This window comes from Pteronotus mesoamericanus, unplaced genomic scaffold (genome assembly GCF_021234165.1).
Source record: "Pteronotus mesoamericanus isolate MK-2021 breed Mesoamerican mustached bat unplaced genomic scaffold, CSHL_Meso_final scaffold_174, whole genome shotgun sequence".
NCBI classification, from domain to species: Eukaryota; Metazoa; Chordata; class Mammalia; order Chiroptera; family Mormoopidae; genus Pteronotus; species Pteronotus mesoamericanus.
Window position 1 is genome coordinate 20,632,875 of NW_026555309.1, and position 27,885 is coordinate 20,660,759.

General features: G+C 38.6%; 1 protein-coding gene across 9 annotated transcripts in view; it reads right to left on the reverse strand.

Moving 5' to 3' along the window:
* The window catches only part of NCALD (neurocalcin delta), a 348,886-nt gene that overhangs the window by 123,076 nt on the left and 197,925 nt on the right, over nt 1-27,885 (reverse strand). For all 9 annotated transcript variants that reach the window (XM_054590336.1, XM_054590337.1, XM_054590333.1 and 6 more), the window contains one exon: nt 18,692-18,777. The gene's annotated coding sequence lies outside the window, so the exon portion shown is untranslated. The remainder of the gene's footprint in view (nt 1-18,691; nt 18,778-27,885) is intronic.

Below are 27,885 nucleotides of genomic sequence, written 5' to 3' on the forward strand. Positions count from 1 at the left end.
TTCACTCATTCCATATAGTATCATCTATTCCTAGGGATTTTATGCTTACCTCTTTAAACCAGATGTCAGTTGCAAATTGGAGTGCTGAATGGTCCCCATGTACTTTTTTGTTTTGCTTGCGTAATGTTTAAAATAATACAAAAGCAGATTTCTAGTTTTGTTCAAAAAATAAAAAAGAAGTAGCAACACACACCCCCTTCTCCTGGGACTATACCTGCTGCCTCCTCTAGAAGAGGCAGATAGTCTCCATTTTCCCACAGCCCACCTCCAAGCCTTCGATGATATCACCTGTATGGCTGTTGGAGACAATGCTTCTTGTAGATATGAGCCACTGGCTTCTGCTCTGAGCCTCTAGCTTTAGAGCACCCTACTCTGGCCTTCTTTTGGCTGCTTTTCTCCTCATGGGTCAAGGAGTCCGAGAGACGTGGGCACAAGCACACATGGAGCTTGCACTGACCTGTTCCTAAACCTAGACAACATTCCAGGCACCCAAGATTGTAAAATTTCATGTCCAGTTAGTTTTAGCCACTTCCGGGACCTGTGTAAGCTGTTATCCAGGCTGGCCTTCCCAAGGGCAGACAGGCAGTGTTGCTGCTGTTCCCAAGGGGGGGGGGTGTGTGTGTGTGTCTGTGTGTGTGTGTGTGTGTGTGTGTGTGAAGGGTCAGGGGAGGGGGCAGCAAGTGGAGGGGCAGGGGATGGAGCTTGAACTAAAGAGTTCACATATATGATAGGCCTCCCAAAGATATCCACGTGCTAATCCCCAGAACCTGTAAACACGTCACCTTCTGTGGTAAAGGAGTCTTTACAAATATGATGGAGTTAAGAATTTTAGGATGGAAACGTTATCCTAGATTATCTGGGTGGGCCCAATGTAGTCACAAGAGCTTTATAAGGGGAAGGCAGGAGAATCAGAGTCAGTAGTAGAAAATGTGATGACAGAAGCAAAGGGTTGGAATAATGAGAGGGGCCATGAGCTAAGGAGTACAGGCAACCTCCAGAATCTATAAAAGGCAAGGGAATAAATGAATCACCTCCTCAGGGCCTCCAGAAGAAATGCAGCCCTGCTGAGACCTGGAGTTTATGCTCCAACTTTTAGAATGTCAAGATAATAAATAGGCATTATTTTCAGCCACTGAGTTTGTGATAATTCATTACAGCAGCTACAGGAAACAAGTACAACTTGCTTGCATGGGAGGCCTCTCAAGAGGAGCCAGGGATGAGAGAGCAAGAGAAAGTGAGGGGCTGCCGGCTAGGGCTTCCATCTGTAGGCTTGTTTGGGGCAGCCTCCAATATTAATTCATAATAATATAGGCTCAAAAAATACTGTTTCAATGAAAGGCTCAAACCAACTTCTACACATATACCTCATATTTTAATTTTTATATATCATGTCTGTGCAGTAGCCCAAAGGCCAGGTACTGTTAACACAACAGTATTTAAGAAATCCATCCATTTATGTATTAGTTACAAAATGATTCAGCAGTAGGCCACAAAGATGATTTCATCGAATCATGATAAACCAGATGTAAGGAAGAACAACATTTTACTGAGGCTTGATTTCATGTGTGTCTTTTGACAAGCTTCAAACTGAATTTCCCCTGTATCAAATTTCTTAAATATTTACTTGTGTCTTATGTTCCCAGGAAACAGACATCATAATATGTTATTCTACAGTTCAAAAATTGAGGAAATTAAAAACAGAAAATACACCAGGCTGTTGGTATGGGCACATTGCTAATCCACCAGGATAAGGGAAGACCAGTGAGATGTTCTGATATTTTCAACTCAGTGTCTACTGACCGCCATCCATTCATATACTTAGAAAAAAAAATTCCCCATCAGAAATATGATTTGTTCCATGGTTCAGATCTATAGAAAAAAGACTCCCTTCCCAACTAGAAAACAGAGCTAAAACTGAATGTTTTGGAGGACAGGCAGAAGTACCTAATAAGAAAATATTTTCCCACAGTTTCTATTTTATCTTAGGGGATTTTCTTAACATTTTGACTTTGTTGTATATATGCTTACCACAAGTCACTTTGTTCACATAAAGTTCATATGAAACAAACAAACTACAATCAAAATCACATGAAAGAATCTGTTTTTTCTTTTTCTTTTTTTTTCTGACCCAATGATCTAAGTTGTTACTTCACTTGAATCATTCCAGGAATCAGCAAAGGGCAGCGAGCTGAGCTGTCAAACGCACATGACCTCAGGGGCCCATGTCATGTCCAGACGAGGCTGTGCTGCTGAGATGCATGGACTCTACACAAAAGATTGACTTGGCCACAGCCTTGACATAGTCTTGAAAATTCTGAAAAGTCAAGACCTATGCAAAAGTTTCCCCTCCCCCGCTCTCTCTCTGTGCCCCTCCCTCCCTCTCTCTCTTGAGTGGGAAACACCTGGAGAAATAAGATTTTGTCCATGGGTCTGCCTCTAAAGAGAGCCAAGGATAAAATGGAGAAGAGAAAATAAATAAGGAAAGAAATAAAGGGATCTTCAAGAAACAATACTCTGATTTAAAAAAAGAAGAAATAAAAAAAAGTTTTTATGAGCTATCTAAAGAACATCTGGCATAAATTGACCTGAAAATGTAATTTCAAACAAGTGTTCTCTCAAATCTGGAAAGAAATCAAAACCTTATTATAAATATCCTAGCTGAGGTTTGGGAAGAACAGTGGATGAGACTGCATGTGTATCATGTGCTTTGAGTGCTGTTTAATTCTTGGGTTTTTCCTAAATTCATCTCAGAAAGGGTAATCAATAGCATTCTTGGCACAGCTTGACAAAGAGCTTCTTGTCTTTTGGCTGAATCTGTTCTCTTGGATAGATTGATTATATCCTATCTTCTCAGAGTCTCTCAGTTCCTGTAGTCTTTTGGAAAGAATGGAAATCCTATCAACACTCCCTCTCAAAGAGCACTATATTTAAATAGAAAAATCTGGAAAACTACAAAACAACATGGAAATTTTTCCTGCCTGGTCTTTGTGTAACTGACTTGGCTCCTAGTATCCCTCCCCTTGGCCCCAAGCACAAATCTATGGTATTAGGATTCATCAGCTTCTACAGAAGTCTGGTGTGATGCACGCTGGACCCATCTGCAGGCACTTACTTCAGCTGCGTGCCAGGGCAGATGTTCCCAAACAGAGAATTTTTAATCCTCTGGAATTCAGATTTTTAAAAAAGTATTCTTTAAATGTGACTGACCCTTGCACATGGGTGGGTACGAATCAATCAGATCTGTATTATGTTAAAGGTTAAGGTCATTCTCTGTCTTTACTAAGTGTGAAAGGATGTTAGAGAAGGTCTAAACCATTTTCTAACTCCTTCTGCCTGATAGTATTAAATCTATCTTTCATGCCAAGGCCATATGTCATAGAGAAGCTAACCTGTTTATAGCATGACCCCATCAGCAGGAAGTTTATTGGAGCCATACTTCTGACTCTTCAAGCTGACCCTCGGGTACATCCAATCAGTTCGCACACAGTGAATGAGGGCCCAAAAGTTAAAAAGGAGGAGGAAGTGAGGACTCTATGAAGTCTCTTACCTTTCATTTAATACTCTGTTTCTTTGAACTGTATTTCCCTCCAGAATTTTCCCCAACCACCCCCTTTTTTCCTGCTACTTTTTCTTACAGGAGGGAGTTGCTCTTTCTTTCCAGCTCCTTCTCCCAATGTTGACTCTTATTTTTTAAGCCAGCTTCTTCCTTTCCCCATTTAGGCCTTTCCCTCAAAAAGAAGGCTTAGGCACTTCTGTACTTCATTCTAAACCAAAATAAAGTGAACAATGCCTAATGCCTTAGCATGGGATCCCCGATATTTTCAGTGAGCAGAATGCCTTTTTATTTTTTCCCAAGCACTAAGGTCCCTGGGTGAAGGACACATGGCAGTGAAATCTGCGGGGCTCTGCTCCTTGCCTTCACAGCGGTGTTTCTCACAGTATGGAGTGCATACCACTGGTGTTGCTGGAGGCTACTTTAGGAAGTGCACAGTTATGTTAGATTGGGGTTGCGTATTTATTGTAATGCATGTTAGAAAAAATAGAGCTGGCATATCAACTCTGCAATTTCACAGCCATTACTGCTTAAAATGAAAAGATAAAAAGGGAGTGATTTAAAGAAAGATATTAAGTAAAAAATAGCATAGTAGAATGTGGATATGGTAAAAATCATGAAGATGAGACATGAATGACTGAGCCTGGGAAATACCATTTGATGGAAAAGACTTGGAACTAGGGAGATGGGACATGATGTCAGCGTCTGGCCATAATTTCTCCTTCCTTGCCAAAGCCTGGAACTGAGGGCAGAGGGTGGGAATGCAGCTGTTATCTAGGCCAGGATTCACAATTTCACACCAGGGACCAAAATATGTAGAAATGCTTCAGAATGGATAAATCAAATTCATATCCTGCTATAACCGCGGATAACATTGCCATTAAATCTACGATTAGAAGCACTCTGGTATAACCCAATTTAGAGGCTAAAAAGCAGCTAATTTGGGTTTGCCTGATATTTTCTCATGATTAGACTAGGATTAGATATCTGGGGGAAAATGCCACCAAGGTGAATAGTCCTTCTATTTGCATCATATCAGGGAACATATGCTATCAATATGACTTGTCAGTAGTGGTATTAACCCTGATCTCTTGTTTAAGGCAGTATCTGTGAGGTTGGTCAACTAAAAAGTTCCTCTCTTTTTTTTCCCCATACTCAATTTGTCACACATATGTGAGTCCAGCTTACATGCAAAGAAAATTAAGCTTAACTTCCCAGATGAAGAACTATCAAAGAATCTGTGATATGTTAAAACTACATATATTGGAAGCAATTAGTAATTGTTTGGGGAGAGATACTTTGAGACTATGCAAGTATCTTTTTTCTCCTTAAAACTTGCCCACTAATATTAAGATTCACCAATAGATTTCATTTCTCAACTGCAACAATTATTGTTGTGATGTTCTATTAATGATATTCCCTTGCCCTATTTCTTCCACATGTATAGTTTGCAAATCTTCTACAAGAAAGATTTGCTCCTTCTTTCTTATTTATTTATTTATTCATTTATTCTATCATTTATTTATATAAATATGTATTCATTAATATTTATTTCAATCTTTCAGTTTTAACCTAATAATATCATTACTGTTTTGTTTTGTTTTTGTTTTCGTGGCTTAAATTGTTTCAGCTTTAGAGAGAACTTTCAGGTTGACCCCTGTATCCTTTAGACATGCTCTATCCCTTAAAAACATTTTTTTAATGCTTTCAAACTTTCTAGCACTACAAGGTGTTCTAAATCCATCTTGTATTTTTTTCGTGCCTCAGCTCTAGAATCATTCCCCCAAAGGTCTCTGATTTCTTTGATAGAATAATGGTATTTAGAAACAAAGCTGATGGACCTGTGTGTGTTCATTGACACCTGGTGTCATTACTTCTAGGATCTCTCAATGGACAGAGCTTGAAAATCTATGTACATGAACTCATGCATGCACACACATCTATACTAATTTCTGTACCTATGTATCTGCATGTATTTATAAAAGCATATGTGTATATGTGTGTAAATGAGTGTGTTTATATGTAGAATATACAAGATCTGCCGGAACAAGTCCAGTTATTGTTAATATAATGAGAATGTGTTTGCCTGACCTTGATATAACCTGGCAGCCAAGGAGAGTAGACTGGAATGTGCCTATGTGAATAATGACAACTTCACTGTGCTAGTCAGTGGGAGTGGTAGATGCCATCGAATGAGCACATGTACTGTGTGGCCATCACATTCAAAATGACTGAGAAAGTAGAGCAATAAATTGACACCAAATTTTGCATCAAGCTTGAACATTTCTCCACAGAAACTATTCAGATGATTCAGATGTCTTTCTGGGACAATGCAATGAGTGCAGTACAAATGAAAGTGTGGCACAAATGCTTCAAAAATGGTCAAGAATCTGTTGAAAATCATCCACTTTCTGGAAGGCCTACAACAAGCAGAACACCTGAGAATGTTAAATGTGTACAGGCTGCAATCAACAAAGACCAGAGGACTGTGTAAAGCAAGGTGCCTACTTTGCAGGGGACTGAGGTGTCATTGTCCTATGTACAATGTTTCTTGTATCTTGTACCTTCTTCAACAAATATTTCTATTTTTCATATCAGATGCCTGGACATATTCTGGACAGGCCTTGTATACATATACATACATATGTATGTATCTGTGTATAATATGCATACATATACATATATGTATATATATCTATATAACTATATATATAAGATTACACTAATATCCTCAGACTTGCTTTTAATCTACTGGCTTAATATTGATAGCCAGTATTATCTCAAAGGCATTTAAAATCCTAGATCAGTAACTGTCAGGCGCTGATGTCCAAAATATATGTTGAAATCCCAACCTCCAGTATCTCTGAATGACCTTATTTGAAAATACAGTAATTGAAGATGTGATAGTTAAGATGAGGTCATAATGGAGTAGGGTGGGACCTCAATCCAATGACTGGTATCATTAAAAGAAGAGAAAACAGAAATGGAAGACAGACATGTGAAGACAGAAGGCGACATGGGAGTGATACTGCCACAAACCAAGGAACACCTGGGACTACGAGTAGCTGGAAGAGACAAGGGTTCTTCCCTACGGCCTTCAGAGGGAGCAAAGCCCTGTCAACACCTTGATTACAGACTGCTGGCCTCCAGAATTGTGGAAGGATACCTTCCAGTTGTGTTGCAACACTCAGTTTGTGATGCTGTGTTACAGCAACCCTAGGAAGCTGACATAGCACCGATAATATTTGGTACTACCTATGTTTCACTCGGTATATATCTGATAATATATAAATTATCTACCTTACTGCAATGTCTACCTCAGTTATATCACATTTAAGACTGCCTCGATCCTTCCTAGACCTCTGTCTTTGGTGGCAAAGATGATCACTTATTTTCTGTTCTGTGCCTACCACCTGGTGCAGTGTCAGATATAGAGCAGGTGCTTGCTAAATGTTGACATGAATATCTACAGGCTTCCTCTGTCAACCCATTGGATTGGACAGGAGGATCTCCCTTCTAAGACTTTTGTTTTTTTTTCCTTAAGTTCTGCTGGGTGAAGTCCTCCCTCCCTCACTCCCTCCCTTCCTTCTTTCACTCTTCCCTGCTAACCCCACCCTCCTCCAACCAATATTCACTGGACACATACCATGTGCATAGCATAGTTCTAGACTCTAGAGATTAGCAGTGAGCAAAAGACACAAAAATCCTTGATACCTTGGAGGGTTACATTCTAATGGGGAATAAAAATCTTGAATCTGAAATTGCAAATCACCAATGTCTAAATGACAACTAAGTAGTGGTACAGGGTGATAGAATGCACTTTGGGAATGGTTTCCATGGTTTACTTGGCCAGCTGCGGTCTGTGGCCTCTTTCCCAACAACCAAAGGCCCCGGATGAACAGCTGTACTTGTCTTACCCAATTTTTAAATTCCTCTCCCCTTCCTAAGAGGAAGAGTGAAGGGAGGAGGGGAATAAGGGGATAAAACAAATGTACCAGAAAGAAAGTAGAGAGGAAGGGAAGGGAATAATGATTCTCTTCCAGCCACTTCCTGAGCATTTAAAGCCAACCCTTCCTGAGCTGTGCTGGGGTAACTACCTTGCCTATGTTCACAGCTTTACTGTTATTGAATCATTAAGTTGACCACATAATTGCATAATAATAATAACTAGCCAGTACTGAGAGTGTTATACGCCAGGAAGCGGTCTAGACACTCACCATCTTGAACCCACTCTCCCCTTACCACAATGCTATGAGACAAGTACTATTGTTTTCATTTCACAGGTGAAGAGCCGGGTGCTCACAGAGGTAAAGTCATTTGCTTCAATTCCCACAGTTAATAAATAGCAGAGTCTAGACACAGATGTTTGTGGTTTGGACCCCAAAGTCCTGACCCTTCCCCCTGTTTCCAGGGAACCCCCTTCCCCAAAAGGAGGCACCAGCTGACTAGGGCTGCGCAGCCTATGTAGCCTTCAAACAGGATTTCCTTCCACAACAACAAACTTTCTTGCCAACTCTGTCCCTTTTATCACTTCACTGTATTTTGTCTCCCCCGAACCCAGTGTTCTCTATCCCCTGGTTACTAGGGTAACAGGTATTTGAGTGATATTTGCTGGATTTCCAATGGTCACAGTCTATCTTTCCCAGCACCTCTTAGCCTTTTAATTCTCTCCTCATTATTTAAGCCAGCATGGAGCAATTTTCCAAAACATCCAATTAGCACATGCACAGAAGGGACTGGGTCCATAATTAATTAGTGATCTAGGGCACAACAAGGCAAAAGCAAAGCCGAGGATGTGCAAAGTACTGAAAGCTGACCCTGCAGGCGGAAGATGTGCACGTTCTAGGACCCTTTCTCAGGAGGGAGGAGGACTCCAACAATTCATTCACTAATTCAAGTCCCAAAAGCCCCTCCACATGTTTTAGGATTGGATAGATATCAGTCATTGGATGATAATCCCAAGTGGACCATCTTCCCCTCCAGGATGAATAGCTGCCTTTGTTCTAGTGGTGAAAGGATTTTTTCCCCATTGTTTTCATGTGGGGAAGGCTGGCTTCTCTTTTCTTCCACAACTGTTCAAGCTTCTTTAGAGACAGCCTTTCCTGCAAGGTGGTCCCAACGCCAGGAATTTCTTGTTTTCATCCAAGCAGAAGCCAGGTTAGAACATCAGGATTTAAGAGACCCATCTAGGTGATAGTGGAGGCAGAGAAGGGGAAGAGAGGAGAGCACCAGATGTACAGTTACTATTCTAATTTGGAGAAGACAGTGGGCTTGGGTAGAAGTCCATCCACGTCAAATTCACTCCAACATCAAGTTGTTGTCCAACACCCATGGTGAAGTGGAAATGACAGGAGAGTGCTAGCACCGCTATTAGTGAAAGTGTTACCTTTTCATCAGGAGGAAGTAGAAATGGCGTTCGCTTTTGGTTATTAGGGACTCTAGTCACTGTCTCAACGGCCACAGCCAGAAAAACAAGAAGTCTGAAAAGTATGGCAGCAAGTTCCCACGTCTCTAGGGGGTAACATAGCCACCATCGTATACTTGCCAGCAGTGAAAATTAGAAGCCTTGTATAGAACATTCACACTGAAGGAACATTTTACTACTTTTCCTCACCCACAGTCTAATTTCCTTTAGGTTCTAGGTTGGACTAATGCCAGCTTTCAGGGCTGATCTCTGCACTCAAGGGAGTGTGTCTAAATCCCCCTTCCCCCCACCACCGTCTAAGCCCTGCTTATTACCACAGCAATAATATAGCAATGGCAGATGAAAAGGAAAGGAAAATGAAGATGCCCACCAGGACATTTATAAGATATACTACTTGCTGTTACTGCTTAAAAGAGTAAATACTATGATGCATGTTGCTAAGCAATGTTGCAATTTCAGTCCTTAATAACTCCATTAGTAACACAGGATGGGACAAACTACATTTTGAGAACGATGAGATGCTTTGCCTTCCTTGTGTGAATAATCAGCCTCAGCAACCATGGCTTCCAACACAAAGCAGGAGTGATTAGCCTTTGTCCCCTGGCTGAGATGCATATTAGAACTCAGCGGTAAGTGTCCCGTGGGGAAGTCTCAGGACTCTCTGCTAACCCACTCCCCCACAGTGCCCGTAAGTCTTAAAACATGAACGAATTAATAAATAAGCACACATTCTTTCCAGAAAATGTCTCCTCTCCACTCCTGTATTTGTATATATAGCGAGTGCTAGAAAATTGTGAATTTTAAATACACTTAAAGATTTGGAGTAAAATGATTCTACAAATGTTTAACTTTCTGACTCAAAGATAACACTGGTTTGGGGGATCCTGTGTGAGGGTGACTGACGGCAGGCCAGTCTCAGATCCTGTATGGACAGCAACAATCCTTTCGTTTACAGACACTAGGAAGTCGCCCGGATTTAGCTGCCATCTAATGGCTTCTTGCTTCTTTTCCCCAGCATTCCCTGGTTACCTGAAATTCCCAGTCACCCAGAATTCAGTACCCAGTATTCCCCAGGTACTCGGCATTTCCCAGCTACTAAGTAAGTATTAGGCAGAAATAATCTGCAAAAAATAATAACAACAGCATATCCAGAGGATTCCACCATTTGAATTCTGAAACTTTCCATCTTGAGACAGGCAATGTTGCACAACAGACACTACTGTACAAAACTCACAGCGTAGAGTCCGGGTGGAAGCAGACTCCCTCAGCTGAATCTCAGCCACACAATTTTCCCTGGAAGTGACCTTGGGCAAATTAATGTCTTCTTGCTTCTGTGTCTCACTGGCTATCGCAATGGTGAAATAAATTGATTTATGTAAAATGCTTAGAGCAGTGCCTCCTTCTCGCACCTTCTGGCTCTGAGGCAGAGCTATATGAGTATTTGCAAGAGTCTTCAACCACCCTTCCCACCAATTAAAATAAAGCAAATACCTCAGTTTGTAAAGGGGAGAAAAGCTGACTCCAGAATACACCCATAGGATCTGTATTTACTGCTTTTAAATTTCCGAAAAAGTCACTGATCTAATGAAGCTAGAAATAGCCAAATTTTGAACTCCTATAACATCAAACTGTTACTAATTATGGCTCTGGTCATGTGCCATATGTTTCCCAGAAATAACAAATGTTCCGTCCATGGAAAAGTAAGTGGCTAATAAGGGTAGGAAAAACATATATAGTAAACGTCCTTGTTTTTCTTGGCTGTTAACTTTAATATAATGAAATATTCAATGAAAAAAATGTGGACATTCAACTGCAACTCCTTCTACGCTTCAGAAAGACTCTTGAATTACTGAAAGTTAGAAATCTATGTTCAGATAGCATTGTCAAGTAATTTCTTTTGAATCTGTTACATTTTAAGTTTTGAAAAATGTTACTCAGTTCTGTGTTTCTCCCAGTAGAAATTACAGTGATAGATGTTAAACTAACTCCATGTGATTCTCATTTTCAGAAACACAATTTTAGACTGCTTAGGAGTGTCAATGTATCCCCTTGAGTTGCATTAAAAAAAAACAAACCCATTTTAGCTTTAAATATAGCTTTTTTGTGTGGGTTGCTTTTTTTCCGCTAGGAACACATTTCTCTTGAGATAATTTCTCAATATTGCTATTTAACAGGCTAAGTGTCTTAGATTTTTGAAAATCACCCTTTATTTTATTTAAATATGACTTAAGTGGATTTTTATAACTAGTGAAAGAAAATTAAATGATTAATTAAGTGATTGTCATTTATAAAGGCCATACCAACACTAGGAGGCTGGAGATATGTTTTATTTCAGTACATTTTATACTAAAGAGCATGTATTTTTTTTTTAAATAAATCAGTCTGATATTCTCATTTATCCCTGTTTTCTGATGCTGATAATAAATGATAATCCTGTATGTGTTAAAAAACGATCAAAATCTGATCCAAGCTACTTTGGAGACGGGTCCTATTATCTGCAGTGTGATGGTGCTGCATATAAGTGTGCTTACTATGTGACAGGCAAGCCTAGGTGCTAGAATTATAGTGATAAAAACAGACTAGGTCCTGTCCTCATGGAGCTTATAGTCTGGGGCAGTGCTGCTTAAAGTGGAGTCTGTGGACTGGCACTACCCCGTGAACTACTTCTTATCAGACTGCAACAGGACGAGTGCAGATATGTCAAGTAATTGTTTAGACAATTTTAGTGTAACTGGGCATTCCTGCAACATCCAGCATGTGATCAAGTGGGATGCGTGATCAAGTGGATTCATCTCACCTCACTGAATGGTTGCCAGGCTTGCATAGTGAATTTCACATGCAGGGGGCGGGGGGGTCAAAGGACTGGCCATGGACAGGGGGACACATATTGGCTGTGACAAACTGGAAATTTAAAATAATCTACTCCTTCCAATAGATAGTTTGAGAAACACTAGGCTAGTGCATTATAGGAAAGAGAGAGGAGCAGGGGGAGAGGGAGGGAGTGGGGAGAGGGAGAAAGAGTTTAATTCCAGCTGAAAATACCGGAAAAACTTTCATGGAAGAAACAATTGTTTCTTTTTTTAATGTTAGGGTTCTTGGAATTTCCATATACATTACCAACTGCTTTGAAGAAAATTAAACTAAGAAAAGGCTTACGCTATTGACTTGATTTTCCTTTGTCTCTTCTGTTTCCCATAAATTGAATGCATAATCAAAGAGATAAAAAAATGAAGATCAAGATAAAGAGGGGAAAAACAAAAATCAAGATAATCTAAATTTCAGTTCAACCCCTGGGTTAGGAAAATGGGCCATATTTCTTTTTCTTTTGTTTAATTGAATTTATTGGGGTGGCATTGGTTAATAAAATTACACAAGCTTCAAGTGTACCACTCCATAATACATCATCCATATATTGCATCGTGTGTTCACCACCCAAAGTCAAATCTCCTTCCATCACATTTATTCCCCTTTATCTTCTTCTACCTCCTCCACCCCCTTTCCCTCTGGTAATCACCATACTGTTGTCTGTGTCTATGAGTTTTTTCTTTGCTTAATCCCTTCACGTTTTTCTTCCAGCTCCCCCAATCTCCCTCCCTTCTTACAGCCATCAGTCTGTTCTCTGTATCTATGAGTCTGTTACTATTTTGTCTGTTTATTTTGTTCATTAGATTCCACATGTAAATGAAACAATATGGTATTTGTCTTTCTCTGACTGACTGAATTCACTTATACTGCTCTCCAGGTCATTCCATGTTGTGACAAAAGATTTCCTTCTTTTTAATGGCTGAGTAGTATTCCATTGTGTAATGTACCACAGCTTTTTTTATCCACCTATTTACTGGTGGGCACTTGGGCGGCTTCCAAATCTAAGCTGCCATAAAAAACACTGCAATAAACATAGGAGTGCATATATTCTGTACATACAGTAAAATTGGAATCATACAGAGAAGGAATAAGTCTTAAGCGTGGATTGGAATTTAAAGGGTAGAGACAACAGCATGAGGGATATGGAGGCAGAAAAGTACAAGGATGTTCTGGGCCATCTAGTTCATTGCAGTTGAAGTGTGATATGGGGGTGGGGCAAATGGAAGTAAAGGAGATAAATGTGAAAAGGTCAACTGCAGCCAGTTAGTAGTGGGCTTCTAATGCCGTGGAACAGAATTAGAACTTTATTTTTGGGATAACTGGGAGTTCTTAGATATTTCTGATCATGATAGTGACAGGAAACAAAATAATATTGGTCTTATTTACATATTGATTTCTACATGCAACGCTTTGAGGCAGGAGGCCTTTAGGTGAAGTAAATAATAATAGTAAAAAAGAACTTTTAGAAATAGTTATTTCAATGGTGTCTTATGTTAGTCATGTTTCTAAGTGAACTTAGGCAATCTTAGAGTCTTCCTAGGCACCATGGCATAGTAAACTACCACTTTAGAAGATCTAATCCTGTATGATTAAAGTGATTTAAAAATGTCATTTCTTAGCTTAACGGGGACAAGGAGTACACACATTCTTCATGTTTTCAAAACTCTAATTAAACCACAGAGATTAAGGAACATTAAACCAATATACTATTGTAAAAACTTACACTAAAATGTCAAGGACCATCACCAAAGGACACATGAGTGGTCTTTTTTTCTCTTTCTTGTTCTCTGCTTCCTATAAAACTAGAACAGAACTCATTAACTGTGCCTTATTTTAAGTCCTTATGTGTCTCCAAAAGGCTATTAATGCTTGCAGATGACTGACTTGGAGTGTTTGCCAGCATTAAGATTTTCACAAACATACCTTTAAAAAAAATAGCTAAGCTACATAAGTAAGTTTGAAAGGGTATGCCCTCTCCCCAACAGGAAAAAAAAAGCCCCAAACCAAAGAACAATATATTACCATGTTAGGATATCACATATTTGGCTGAATAAAAATATGATTATTTAGTCTTCTAACTCTGGTTTTATAATTTTTTAAATTGTGAGGTAAGAACCATAGAATTATAGAGATGCTATCCTGTTGAATCGAAAGCTATGCATTTAGAATTGGCCGTGTTTGCAATCTACAACTACAGTACAAAGCTCAAACACAGGATTGTGACTGACTCATGGATCATGATATACCAAAGCAGTGGTTCTTAATTTAGAGTTACTTTGCCCCTCCCAGGAGACATCTGGCAACGTGTACAGATGGATGTGGAGATACTACTGGGACCAGACTGCCATTAAATAGTCTATGCTGCATAGGACAGCTCCTCACAACAGAATATTCTGGTCCAACATGTCAACAGCATTGCACTCAAGGAACCCAGTACTAAAGAATCACTTGAACAACATTTCCATCCTCCCTCTTGGCATATATGAAAATAACTTTAGTGCATGCAATCTGAAACTGAGAAACAAGGAAGTTCCTGAAGATTAGAACAGATCATTATTACGCCTCCTTTTGACACAATGAACTACCCCTTGATTTCTGTAAGCAAGACCTGAAGGGATCCCTCGCAGGTTCAATTCCATCAGAGGTGATGCAGATGCACAAACATTGTCATCGGGACGTCTTCAAGTGGGTCTTCAGAAAAGACAGGCATGACTAAAACTCAAACAAGGTTCCAGATACATAGTGTTTTCTGAGTTGTATGTCACTGATGATGTTAGGACGCACCACCAGTTAAATAATAGCTTTCGGGAACGTGACAAAGAAATCTCGTTAAATGTGTACATTGATGTAAAATGTGAACCGTTTTTAGAGATAGTAACTATGCAAAATCTATAAATTATATTAAGTGAAGGAGAAGATATACTAATTTTTTTGTAAAAAGAAAAAGTATATTAAATGTATAAGAAGATATATTAAACCCTTTTTGTAAAAAGAAACAGAAAGACGAAGACTCTCCCTTTGATCTTTCTCCATCAGTGTTGGTCTCATTTATTTTTGCTTCAGTTTTTGTCCCCTCATTGTCCCCTCACTTTCTGCCACCACTCCAGGAAGAGGTCGTGAGATGCAGGGTGGGCGGGAGTACCTCCACCAGATCCTCAGAAACGAGAACAAACTAATACCAACCCCACATGCTCCCTCTATTTTCCTCTCCTGGAATTTTTCCAAGTCCTTGACTGTGACTTGAGCTCTGCAGAGGACCCCTGTGCCGAGCACGGTCCGAGCGCTGCTAGAGCACACTCAACACACTTAGGCGCAATACATACAATACTTGAAACTATTTTTAAATTCCATCTAAAAGCCAACCTGCACCATTTACACATAAAGAAAAACTTACTATAATACCTATATATTTGCTTACTGGCATATTATCTGCTTGTTCCACTGGAAGTTAAAATCCACATGAACAGGGATTTTGTCTTGTGTTTAAATGAGTGAGTGAATGAATGAATGAATTTCTTTTCCCAAACAGCAGCACCATTACACAACTGCAGACTTCTTTTATTTTCACACCAATGATGGGAGGCAATAGGACTCACTTCATGTTACTAACGATACGTGCCCATTCATTCACTGCCTACTGTCTTTCATGAGCTGCCCCTGCCACCCTTCCGGCTTTCCCTCACATCGTGCTCCCATCGCTCCCAGCAACGCTGGCCTTGTTTCATTTCCCAGGAAGCTCCATGCTCTTCTGTCTCAGAGCATTTGCCTAGAACACTCTCCCCTCCATCCCAATCCCTTCAGAAATTCTTCAAGAAGGCTTCCCGGGTCACCACTTAAATTGGGTATAGTGCCTGTATTGGATAGTTTCCTAGTTTCTGGTGTTTGGTTTGGTTTGGTTTTCATTGTAGTACTTATTACATTTGTAAAATATGTTTGTGGAATTATTTGATTGATGTCTCTCCCCACCCCATACCGCTCAACTGTGGGCAGAAGCCATGCCTGCTTGTTCCCCATTAATATCCCCGTTGTCCAGTGCAGTGCCTGTCAGATAGCAAGCGCTCAACCAATATTTATTGAATGAATAAATGAATTGTGTTTCTAGGAGCATAATCTGTTATCAAACATGTGAGTCCATGTTCTACTGTATCACTCTTCCTCGGGCTCAAGTTATGCGCTTAAACAATACTTTTTGGTGAATTGAAATCATCATTTATCTACTGTAAACTACCTTCTCAAAGTCTGTGTGACACTAAAAGAAACTGTTGCAAAATTGCTAAGAAATCAACTGCTTTCTATTCTTTTTTTTCAACATACTAAAAAAAGGCAGTTTGTTTTTTTCTTTTTTTCACTTAATTTATTAGCTGTTCTGGCATTAAGAACATAACCGGGTAGACAATGGTGGTCAGGAAATCAATTATTTGGATAATGAGTATTTGTTTCTATGTCTGTATTTTAAAACATCTGGAAGCAGATTTTAATTATCCTCTAAATATTTGGTATCTTGTGCTTGCAGCCTCTGAGATAATCTCTCCCCATTGCTGTTCCTGAGTGAAAGATTCTCTGTTTGACAAAATAGGTGTTTTTGTTAGAGGAAAATTTATGGAACATTGAAGATAGAGAGTAGCAAACTCCTAGGCTAAGAGGATTAAAACAGTATTTTTTATTATATTTTAAGAGGAAGAGCAAGAAAGAGGTCTTTAATGCACAGAACTGTTGAAAAACATAATTCCATATAATATCATGTAACTAAGAAGCTAGTCAGATAGGAAGCATTGGGGAAGAGTATGGAATTCTTGAGGATCCAGATAAAATGACTGTAGCCTAACGGAGCTAAAAGAGAGACACCTAGACAACAGGAAATCAGAAACAATTGTAAACCTGAAATATATTTGTATACTTCACTTTAAAATAGTGTCTTTACATATATCTTCCCTACATATGGTTACCAGGACCTCTGTTGCTACGCAATTTTTATTCAAGTGTGTGGAACTCTTCAACAAAATTCCAGAAATCCCAGGAAATTGGGGCAGAAGTTGCTAACTTAAGCCAACCTCTAGGAAAGCCTGAGATAGGAAGTTTGGCCCCATTAAAGGAGTCACCCGCATCCCGTCCTTGGTCACTCCTTTCACAAGCTAACAGTAGTCAAACTGGGGCTCATTCACTGCCTCAGAGCTTATCTGTCAATTTCTCATCCCAGGTGACCTCTTTTGGGTCTGACAGATGCCTCAAATCTGCAGCATGAAGTCTTGCAGCCTCTCCTTGTTCCACACAAACCAGGGATGAAGTAGAGTTTATTTGGGGCTCATTTGAGAAGGGACTCTCCTGTGAGGAATCACCTGTCCCCAAGATCATGACACAGAAGAGAGATGGGTGCTTGAGGAGGAGCAGAAACGACCAGAAGCCAATAGCCGCCATGCCGACTCTATACCTCCAGGTCAAAGGGAAAGGTTCTTCGGCTGACTTGTACTCTCGCTTTACTACATTTTGGCACTTGCTTATTATTCTTCAGTTTGATGATAGAAAGATCCAAGGAACTAATGCAATGGCTATGATCATATTTAAGGTTGTGATATTCATAAGTAATTCATCCAAAGTACCACAAGAAACAGCGGCTTAGGCTGCCTGATCCCACCAACTTAAATGCATAATTCTATCTTGGCCTCCAGGAGAAATGAATTGGGGTTGAGACTTAATTCTCAATGTCATGAGGAGAAAAAGAGTTAGATTTTACTTAGCATACCTTCAAATATTTCTTTACTGTTCTATAGATCTCAATAAGAGGACTGACCTACCAAATTTGGCACAAAGACTTCACTTTCACTTTCTTATAACACTCAGATGAGCCATGTTGCTCATCTAATTCTTAATAAGCCACAGAGATTTGATAGGGATAAAAGAGGTGGGACAACTTAAGGACATGTATGTTTCATTTTACATCAATTTATCTCCCTCCTCAGCAATATCAGTAAAATACAAAACAAGGTTTGGTTCTTGCTGACATTAATTTATTTTTGTCAATTCAATCTCATATAAAACTCCTTGGCCAAGTAAATATTGGATTAATATTTATGCCTTATTTACAAACAGCCCCCAGAAAGTATTGCCAGGGCCTAAGCTGTATTACCTTGCTTCCAAATCTTGGCTGGGCCTCATCTGGGGCCATGAGTACATTTTGAAAAATATCCACAAAATTCATATATCAGATTTCTCTTTCTGAAAAGCTAATTTCCTAAATATTCTGTGAGATAGCTTTTGAGACCCACATCAACACATTAGGAAAGTAATAATATTCCTGTCCTAACAGGAAATTCACTACTGTGGTTGCTGCTGTCCGGATTATACTATAGTAGAATTTCAGAAGAATCTGTTCTGAATTAGAAAACATCCCTTTCACTTGCTGCACAGTATCCTCTTAAATTTCCCGAACCAAATGAGTCTATTTGGACAGTAAGGAGGGGCATGTACATATTGCCTTTTTTCCCCCAGGAGGCAAGACAGGCTTTTACATTACCAGTTATCTTGTTTTGTTTTTTAAGTCAATTTCTCATACTTAAATAAGGTTTCTATTTCATCAGAGTCACCACAGAAGAGAGAAGAATTTCTAAAAAAATTTAAAATAGGTATGTAGTTTTCTTTTTCAAGAACAAATTTATCAGGAGTTAAAAGTGGAAATGTATAACTCATGGCAAAGCTTTAATGACAGATATAAGCTAGCATTTTCTATTTACCAAAGACCAAAACATATAAACATGCAACGGCCTAACTAGGACACAATAACTTTGCATTCTGAATCATAAGGTACACAGTTTGAAACCCAGGCATTCAGAGAAGTTAAAAAAGTAACTCACAGGATGCAGTCACGTGTGGCCTCAGGGCTGGGAACCTTCACAATTTCACGGCAGATTTTATCACCAGCAGTTCTATGGCCCTGCAACTGAGATCACGCATAATTAGTGAATATTTTACTTGAAGATTTGACAACTCAGTTAAGCAGTTTATGTAAGGCTGTTGGTTTAATTCTTCTGTAGTTGCCTTTACAAACAGGAAACACATACACGAACACTGACATATTTCAGTCTAATTAGTCTTTGTGGCTCAAAGTACTCAGGGGCGAGTCTGTATCACAGAGGGTGACAACTAGTCCCCAAAAGAGCAGGACTCATGTCCTGGCATTTCTCAGTCTAAAACCCTTCAGACAGGTGCTATGCAAGCAACTTATTCTAGGGAGAAACAGGCATTCTTAGTAACATTCAAGCCTTAGAGCCTTAATCCTGAAAGGACTATAAACTTTAGGATAAATTCATGTATACATACACATGTATGTATTGTATATATATAACTGTAATACATTAATATATTATTTAAAATATGTACATTATTTAGAATAAATATTAAAGTAATATATATTTTTTCTGAAATATATAGAACCTATCATTCAGCAATCTTTTGGCTAGAAATAACAGAAAACCCGACTCAAACTCACTGATACAAATAAATAACCAAAAAAAAGAAAATAGCGGGGTTGGGGGGGAACCCAGATGTAGCATTGGTTTGGGGAAACCAGAGGTTCACAACGTCACTTGACTCTCTGCAGTTCCCTTGGCACAGGTGTTCTCTGTAAATTGACTTGAACTTCCAGCTGTCTCCCCTCATGGTACAAAAAATACTAGCTGCAGCAGCTGAAAACCACACATTCGCCTTCCAAGAGGACAGTGTGAGCATGCTGGCTGCCACAGTCTGATCAAGCTTGCTCAGATTGCCCGTTGCCAAACCAGTTACCAAACTTTGCTGAATGGCTTTAAATTAAGCAAGGTTTATCCGTGGAGGTGAGGGTAGAATCATTGCAAAGAAGAATCCCATGAAAAGACATTCAAGATACTGTGAGGAAGAGTAAAGGGGGAAAGGGATACTAGGGAAAAAATTTACAAAATGTGCACAATGACCATGTTCAGCAATAATCTGGATCTGAAGATCGGTGTTTGAGGATGTGTACCCGGGAAAACACTAGCTCTGGGGTTATTTGAAGATGTCTGAGAGAGAGGGAACTGAGATTCAAGAGATGGTTACCCAAGTCTTTACATTTAGTCAAACTTCCTAGGAACAGTATATTTGCTCTCTGAGAAAATAGCTCAGCATATTTCCTCATTGCTCATGAAATGCATTTTATGGTCTATAAATTGCTATTAAATTTGCTCTTCCATTTTGTCACCCACCACAACATCATTGAAGATCTACTAACAGCAATTCCTTATACCCGGTACAGTATGTCTGGCCATCAAGAAAAAGTTACTGGCATACCAAAGGGCAAAAAACACAATGTGAAAAGACAGAGCAAGCATCAGAACCATACATGGCAGGGAAGCTGGAATTAAAAGTCTACAGAACTCTCATGACAGCTGGAATAATTTACTGAGCCAGAAGTCAAGGTGGAGTCATAGCCAAAAATCAATTCCAGAGGGATTAAAGACTTAGTTGTGAAAAACAAAATGTTAAAACTTGAAGAAAAAAATATAAAACATCTTTTTGACCCCCAAATGGGAAAGGGGGTCTTAGGGCACAAAAGTGTTAATCATAAAAAGGAAGATTGATAATTTTCCTACTGTAATATTAAGATCTGTTTATCAAAAGTACGGTAAAGAAAACAAAAGATATGCCAATGTCTGAGACAAGTTTGCAAAATGTAAAATCAACAAAATACTGGTATTCAGATCATATAAAGACACGTTACAAATGAGTAAGAAAAAGACAACACAATAGAAAAATGAGCAACAGATCTGACACATTGTCCCAGAGGAGAAAAATAAAAATGGTGAATGAACATATGAAAAGATGAACAACCTCATTTGTAATCAGAAAAGTGCAAATTAAACTGACAGTGGGAGTATAAATCCTCATAAACACTTGGGAACAATTCAACCTTATCTTATGAATCTTACCAAGATGAATGTTTACACATCCTCCAATTGAGCAAATCCACTCCTACCTGTATTCTCTAGAGAGACTCTCGTATATTTGCACAGGGAGACATGCACAAAGTGTTTTTAACAGCTTTATTTAAAACAACAAAAAGCCGCATTTAACACAAATGTCCACCAGCAGGAGAGCAAATACATTGAGTTATAGTCATACAATAAAATATTAGACAACACAGAAAATCAGTAAATCACAGCTGCATGCAACAACTTAGGTGAACCTTAGAAATCTAATGAATGAAAAAAAGCAAGTACCAAGTAACTACATAAAAATGATGGCATTTTTTAGTAAATGAAGCTCACGGACAGCAAAACTTAAGAATATCTTTGTTTCAATAAACACACATGTAATACTTTTTTTTTTACAGTTCTATAATCATTTTTTCACACATGGAGACTCAGGCAGCCACCACTGTAATCACGTTACAGAGCTGTTCCGCACCCTTATTACCGTTTTATAGTCACTCTCGTCCCCTCTGCCTCCATCCCTTATCCCTGATCCCTGGAAAGCACTAATCTGTGCTCCATCTTTATAATTTTGTCATTTCTAGAATGTTAATCAACTGAACCATACATTATGTGACCTTTTGATGTTGGTGTTTTTGTATATTTGTTTGTTTTTTGACTCAGCATAGTGTTCTTAAGATCTAAGTTGTTGCGTCCATCAATAGTTGTTTCCTTTTATTGCTGAACCATATTCCACAGTTTGAATGTACCACAGTTTGACCAGTCACTGTAGGACATTTTAGTTGTTTGCGGCTATTACCAATAAAGCTTCTAGGAGAAATTGCATACAGGTTTTTGTGTGGGTATGTTTTTATTTCTCTGGGATAAATGCCAGGAGAGTGATACTGGGCCATATGATAAGTTTATGTTCAGGTTTTTAGAAACTGCCCAACTATTTTCTAGAGTGGCTTTACCATTTTAACCAGCAATGTATGAGAGAGTCAGTTTTTCTGCATCCTTAACAGCATATGGCATCTTGCTATTTTTTTATTTTAGTTTTTCTAATGGGTGTGTAGAAATAACTCATTGTGGTCTTCATTTGCATTTTCCTAGTAGCTAGTGGTGTTAAATATCTTTTCATGTGCTTATTTGCCATCTATATATCATTTTCAGTAGAATATGTGTGCATAGAGATATAGATATATTTTTTGCTTATTCTGTAATAGAATTGTTTCTTATTTAACTGAGTTTTGACAGTATAGATATGAGTCCTTTGTCAAGTACATGGTTTGCAATTATTTTCTATCAGTCTATAATTTATCTTTTTATCCTCTTCACAGAGACATTCATAGAGCAAATATTTTTAATTTGGATTAAGTCCAATTTATTTATTTTTCTTTTAGTGATCTTGCTTTTGGTCATGTTTTAGAACTCTTCATGCAGTCATAGGTTCTAAAGTTTTCTCTTATGTTTTCTTCTAAAAGTTGTATAGTTTTATGTTTTATCTGTAAATCTACAATCTATTTTGAGTTGTATAAGGTGTTTTTTGTTTGTTTGTTTTTCCTGTGGTACCCAATCACTCCAGCACCATTTGTTAGGAAAAAATAAAATATCTTTCCTCCATTAAATTGCTTTGGATAGTTGTCAAAACTCAGTTGGCTCTACTTATACTTGGCTATTTCCAGTTTCTCTGTTTTGTTCCATTGATCTGTGTGTCTATCTCTCTGCTAATTCCACACCGTCTTGATTATTGTAGCCATGTAATAAATCTTGGAATCAGTAGAGTGATTCCTCCCACTTAATTCTTCTTTTTCAAAATTGTGTTAGGCATTCTATTATAGCTTTTTTTCCCTTTTCATATAATTTTTTTTGAATAACCTTGTCTATATCTAAAAAACTCTTCACCAGAGTTTTTATAATAATTACATTAAAACTGAATATCAGTTTGGGGGGGAATTGATATCTTTACTACTCTGAATCTTCCAATTTATAAATATAGTATGTCTCTCCATTTATTTAGATATTCTTTGATTCCTTTCACAGGCATTTTGTAGTTTTAAATATACAAATTCTGTGCATGTTTTGTTAGGTTTACACATAAGTATTTCATGTTTTTGAGTAATTGTAGGTAATATTATATATTTAATTTCAATATCTATGTATACATTGCTAGTGTATAGAAATACATAGGGAAGTTTTTGTTTTGTTTCTTTTGGTAGATTCCATTGGATTTTCCCAGTAGACTCCCTGACTGGGAATGGAACTGGAGATCCTTTGGTTTGCAGGCCAGTGCTCAATCCACTGAGCCACACCAGCCATGGCGAAATGCAAATTTTTAGATTGTTTATATGATGGATTATCCTTCTTGTTTGTCATATTGAATAGACTTGCATCCCCAGAATAAACTCCATTTTGTTATGGTATAGATTTATTTTCATATTCAACATATTGCTGACTGCTGTTTGATAATATTTTGTTAAGGAATCTTGCATCTCTGTTCCTGAGAGTCATTAGTCTCTAGTTTTCTCATATTGTACTGTTTTTTTTTGAGTTTTAGTGTCAGAGTAGCTTTATAAAATGAATTGGGAATTGTTCCTTTCTTTTCTATTTTCTGGATGAGATTTATAGGATTAATAGTTAATTCTTCTTTAAATATTTGGTAGAATTTTTCAGTGAAACTCTCTGGGTCTGCAATTGTCTATTTGGAGAATTTCTAAATTACTGATTTAATTTTCTTAGTTATACAGCTATTCAAATTATTTATTTTATATTGTGAGTTGTGGTAGTTTGTGCTTCCAGGGAAACTGTTCCATTTTATTTAAGTTGTGAAACTTTATTGGGTAGAGTTTTCTACATGAATTCCCTCGTTACTCTTTTGATGTCTGCCAGTCTGCAATGATGTTGCATTTTTTATTCCAGTATTAGTGATGTGTGTCTTTTCTCTTTTTGTCAGTATTGCTGGAGGTTTATCAATTGTTGATCTTTTCAAAGAATCAGTTTTCTGTTTGCTCTATTTTCTCTATTGCTTTTCTCTTCTCAATTTTGACCTCAATTGACCTCTGCTCTTTATTATGTCTTTCCTGATACTTTCTTTGGGTTTATTTTGCTCTTTTTCTCTAGCTTCTTAAAAAAACTAGTTTCTGGAGAAGAGGGCTTAGATTGTTGATTTGAGACTTTTCCTCTTTTCTAATCTAATTATTTAGTGCTATAAATTTTCACTGTTTCAATTCTTTTAAATCTGTTGAGGTTTGATTTATGGTTTATCTTGGCATATATTTTATGGTGCTTGAAAAGAATATCTTTTCTGTTGTTGGTGGTGGATTCTATCAATGTAAATTAAATCTGGTTGACTGATAGTGTTATTGTGTTCTCTGTACTTGTTGGTTTTCTGTTTAGTTGTTTTACCAATTGTTGAGAGAGCTATGTTGAAGTTTCCAGTTCTAAATGTGGATTTGTCTATTTCCTCAGTTATATCAGTTTGTGTTCCACATATTTTCCTCTGGTGTTTGGTACATTTTAAGGATGTGCACACGAAATATGTATATTTGCTATGTTGTTATGACAGATCAACCCTTTTATCATTATGTAATGTCTCTCTGTGGCCCTGGTGGTTTTCTTTGCTCTGAAGACTTCTGTATCTGACTTTTAATATAGCTACCCCTTCCAGCTTTTGATTAATGTTTACCTGTTTTGTTTGGGGGTTTTCTTTTTGCCTCTTTTAACTTTCACCCTCCTATATTATTAAACTTTAAGGTAGTTTTTTGTAGATAGCATGTGGTTAGATCACTTTTTTTAATCCACTGTATCAATCTGTCTTATATTTTATATATTTAAATCATTTACACTTAAGTAATTACGGATATGTTTGCCCTAAGCCTGCTGTTTTACCTTTTAGGCTCCTTGTTGTCTATTTCTCTCTCTTTATTTTCATTTCCAACCTCCCTGTGGATATTTGAACACTTTTTAGAATCCCATTTTTATTTATCTAGTTTGGTGGGGGTTTTTTTAGTATATCTCTTTGTATAGCTTTTTTTTTAATCCTCACCTGAGGATACATTTTTATTGCTTTGAGAGAGAGAGGAAGTAGGGGAGAGAGACAGTCATGGATGTGAGAGAAAGATGGATTGGTTTCCTCCCGTTCACGTTCTAACCAGGGATCGAACTCATGACCTAGGTATGTGCCCTAACAGGAAATCGAATCCACAAAATTTTGGTGAATGGGACAACAGTCCAACCAACTGAGCCACCCAGTCAGGGCTGTATAGTTTTTTTAATGTTTGCTTTCCATATTACATTAAATATGCATAACTTATAAGAGTGTATTGTTGATATTATACCAGTTGAAATAAAATCCTACCTCACTCTGTACCCCTTAACTCTCCCTCATTTATAAAATAATTTTCTTAAATATTTTCTCTGCACACATTCACAGTCACATCAGACAGTGTTATAATTTTTCTTCAATCATTACACATGATTCAGAAAACTTAGGAAAAGGAAAGTTTATTGTATTTACTTCCATTTTTACTCTTTGTATTATTCTTTCTTTCTCCTGATATTTCAAGATTCCCTCTTTTATTACTATGTTTTTTAGAGAACTTCCTTTAGATATTTATTTGACATAAGTCTGCTGGTGACAAATTTCTAGGTTTTCCTTCAGCTGAGAATGTCATGATTTCTTCTTCTTTCCTGGAGAATATTTTCCCTGGATTTAGAATTCTGCTTTGACAGTTCTTTTCTTTCAGCATTTAAAAAATATTCTGGCATCTCCTCTAGCCTCCATCGTTTCTGATAAGAAAGCCACTCTCATTCTAATTGTTTCTCCCCTATAGATAAGGTCTCATTTTTCTCTTGCTGCTTTTAAAATCTTCTATTTGACATTATTTTTCAGAAGTTTGACTGTTATGTGTCTTAGTGTTGGTTTCTTTGGGTTAATCCTGTTTAGGTTTTCATTCAGCTTCTTGATGCTATAGGTCTATGTCTTTTGTGAAATTTGAAATGCCTTCTGCCATTGTTCCTTCAAATACTGTTTTAGGCTTGTCCTCTCTCTCTCTCCTTCCAGGATGTTGATGATACACATGTTAGACAATTTTCATATCCCCATAGGTCCCCTGTGGTTTTGTCTTTTTTTTTTTCCACTTTCAGTCTATTTTCTCTGTTGTTTGGATTGGGTTATTTCTATTATTTTATCTAACACTTCACTGATTCTTTTCTCTGTTCCCTTCATTTTACTCTTTACAGTCATTGTATTCTTTTGACTCCATTTATTCTCCTTTTCAGTTTCTACGAAACTGAAAAAGATAATAAGATTTTAAAAGAACACAAAAATCAAGCCAAAACTTTTTTATTCAGCTGCAAAAGGAAACCAGTCTCTTCTGCTTTCTAATCCATGAATACATTAATAAGCAGGCAAGGGGTCCAATGGCCATGCCAACTAATGTGACTCACATTTGGACTGGCCTTTCTTCCACTCAGCGGCCCTTTGTTAGAGCACGTCCTGGGCCTTTCTCTCCAGGGCAACACTGCTCTGTCCTGGGCCTTTCTCTCCAGCGCTGCTCTGGGCAAGGCTGCCTCCAGGAGACAGGGCGGACCGGTGAGGCGGGAACAAGCTGTGTTTCAGCCGCACGAAGCTGTAACTTACTAGGGTGCTACCCGTCCCCTGGCCTTTTCAACACCACCCCACCTCACGTTCCTTCAGCCCTTCAGCTCACTCAGATCCCTGAGGCTAGCGTGGATTTTCTTTCTTGTTTCCTCTGGCTTTCTGCTTGTTTGTCTGGCTTCCAAATCACTCTGCCTGTGTTATGACATCTGCGCATGTGCAGATTCTCTAACCCTGCTCCTTGACCTAATTAAACACCACCTAGACATCTTAAAGGGCTCACTTTCACCAACATTTCTGTTGCCCTCCAACGCCTGTGGAATGCGGTCTCTCTTCTCCTCAAGCTGGGGGTGTGGGAGATTAATTTTAAGGGTCCACAGCCTCTTCTCTCTAGGAGACATATATTTGTATGAGGCCCCCCACTGCTTATTATACATGCTCCTTTCATCCCAAGCCCAGCACACAGAGGCAGAAAGAGAAATCTGTGGGAGGACAAATTAACACTGAAAAGTTTGATAAATACTAACAATATTAAAAAATGACTAAGCAGAAGTAGTCTACTTTTAGGAATTTCATTTGAGTCTCTGTGTTGCAGGAGGAAGAGGGAGAGAGGGAGGGCTGTGGAGAAGGGGCCGGGATATTCACATTCTCTGGAGGTAGAGGTACTAAGAGCCTCCCCAGGTCCACCTCCCACCAAAGAGCACCCACCATCCACTCCTTGAAATCTCAGTCTCTGTCTCTCAGTTTTCTCAGGCTTCTGCGACTTGGCAAATGGCTCCCTCCTTTTGCTGCAAATGAGAAAAAGCAGCTAGGAGACTGCAGACTGCTTTTCTCCTCAACCTCATCTTCTCCCCATGCAGAACAGCCCGGCCATTTCTTGACCTAAGCCCCTACAGCCGAAGGTGGCTCAATGTGTATCACCTGTACACCTGTGAGTCCCTGGTATGCTGGGTGTGACAGGGCATAGCCATTAGTGCCACATGACAGACACAGTCTGCGTGGTATAGACAGGAATTCACAGACTAGAGTTCACATGTCCCCAAAAATGCCCTCTACTGGGCACCCCTATTGGCTGCCACCCTCCCGCCTCTAGGACTAGGGACATGGATAAATGATCCTGATCTTTTCATGGCAAGAGTCTCCTCGTTTGACAAAATGGAGGAGTGAAAGTCTGTTCAGTTCTGTTTCTGGTCATTTTCTTTTCCTCAGTGAACCTTTTAATTATGTTATGAATCGATGCGGCTCACTAGAGCTGGGGGAAATCACAACACGAGGGAGCAAAATGGTTCCCACTTGGATGAATCATACAGACCTTTTAAGCTCTTGCCAGATCTGTGCAATCAGAAAAGGTGGAATATTTTGAGTCTGAGTCTTCTCCTTCTGTTCCCTAAATCCTCCTTCCATAAAAACAATCTCAATATCATGGTCAGAGAGCAAAAACCTTCACATCTTTATCATCTCCCCCTCTTTCCTTCATTACTTGGACGAAGATGGAGCATCGTCCAGGCAAAGGTTAACGCCTCCA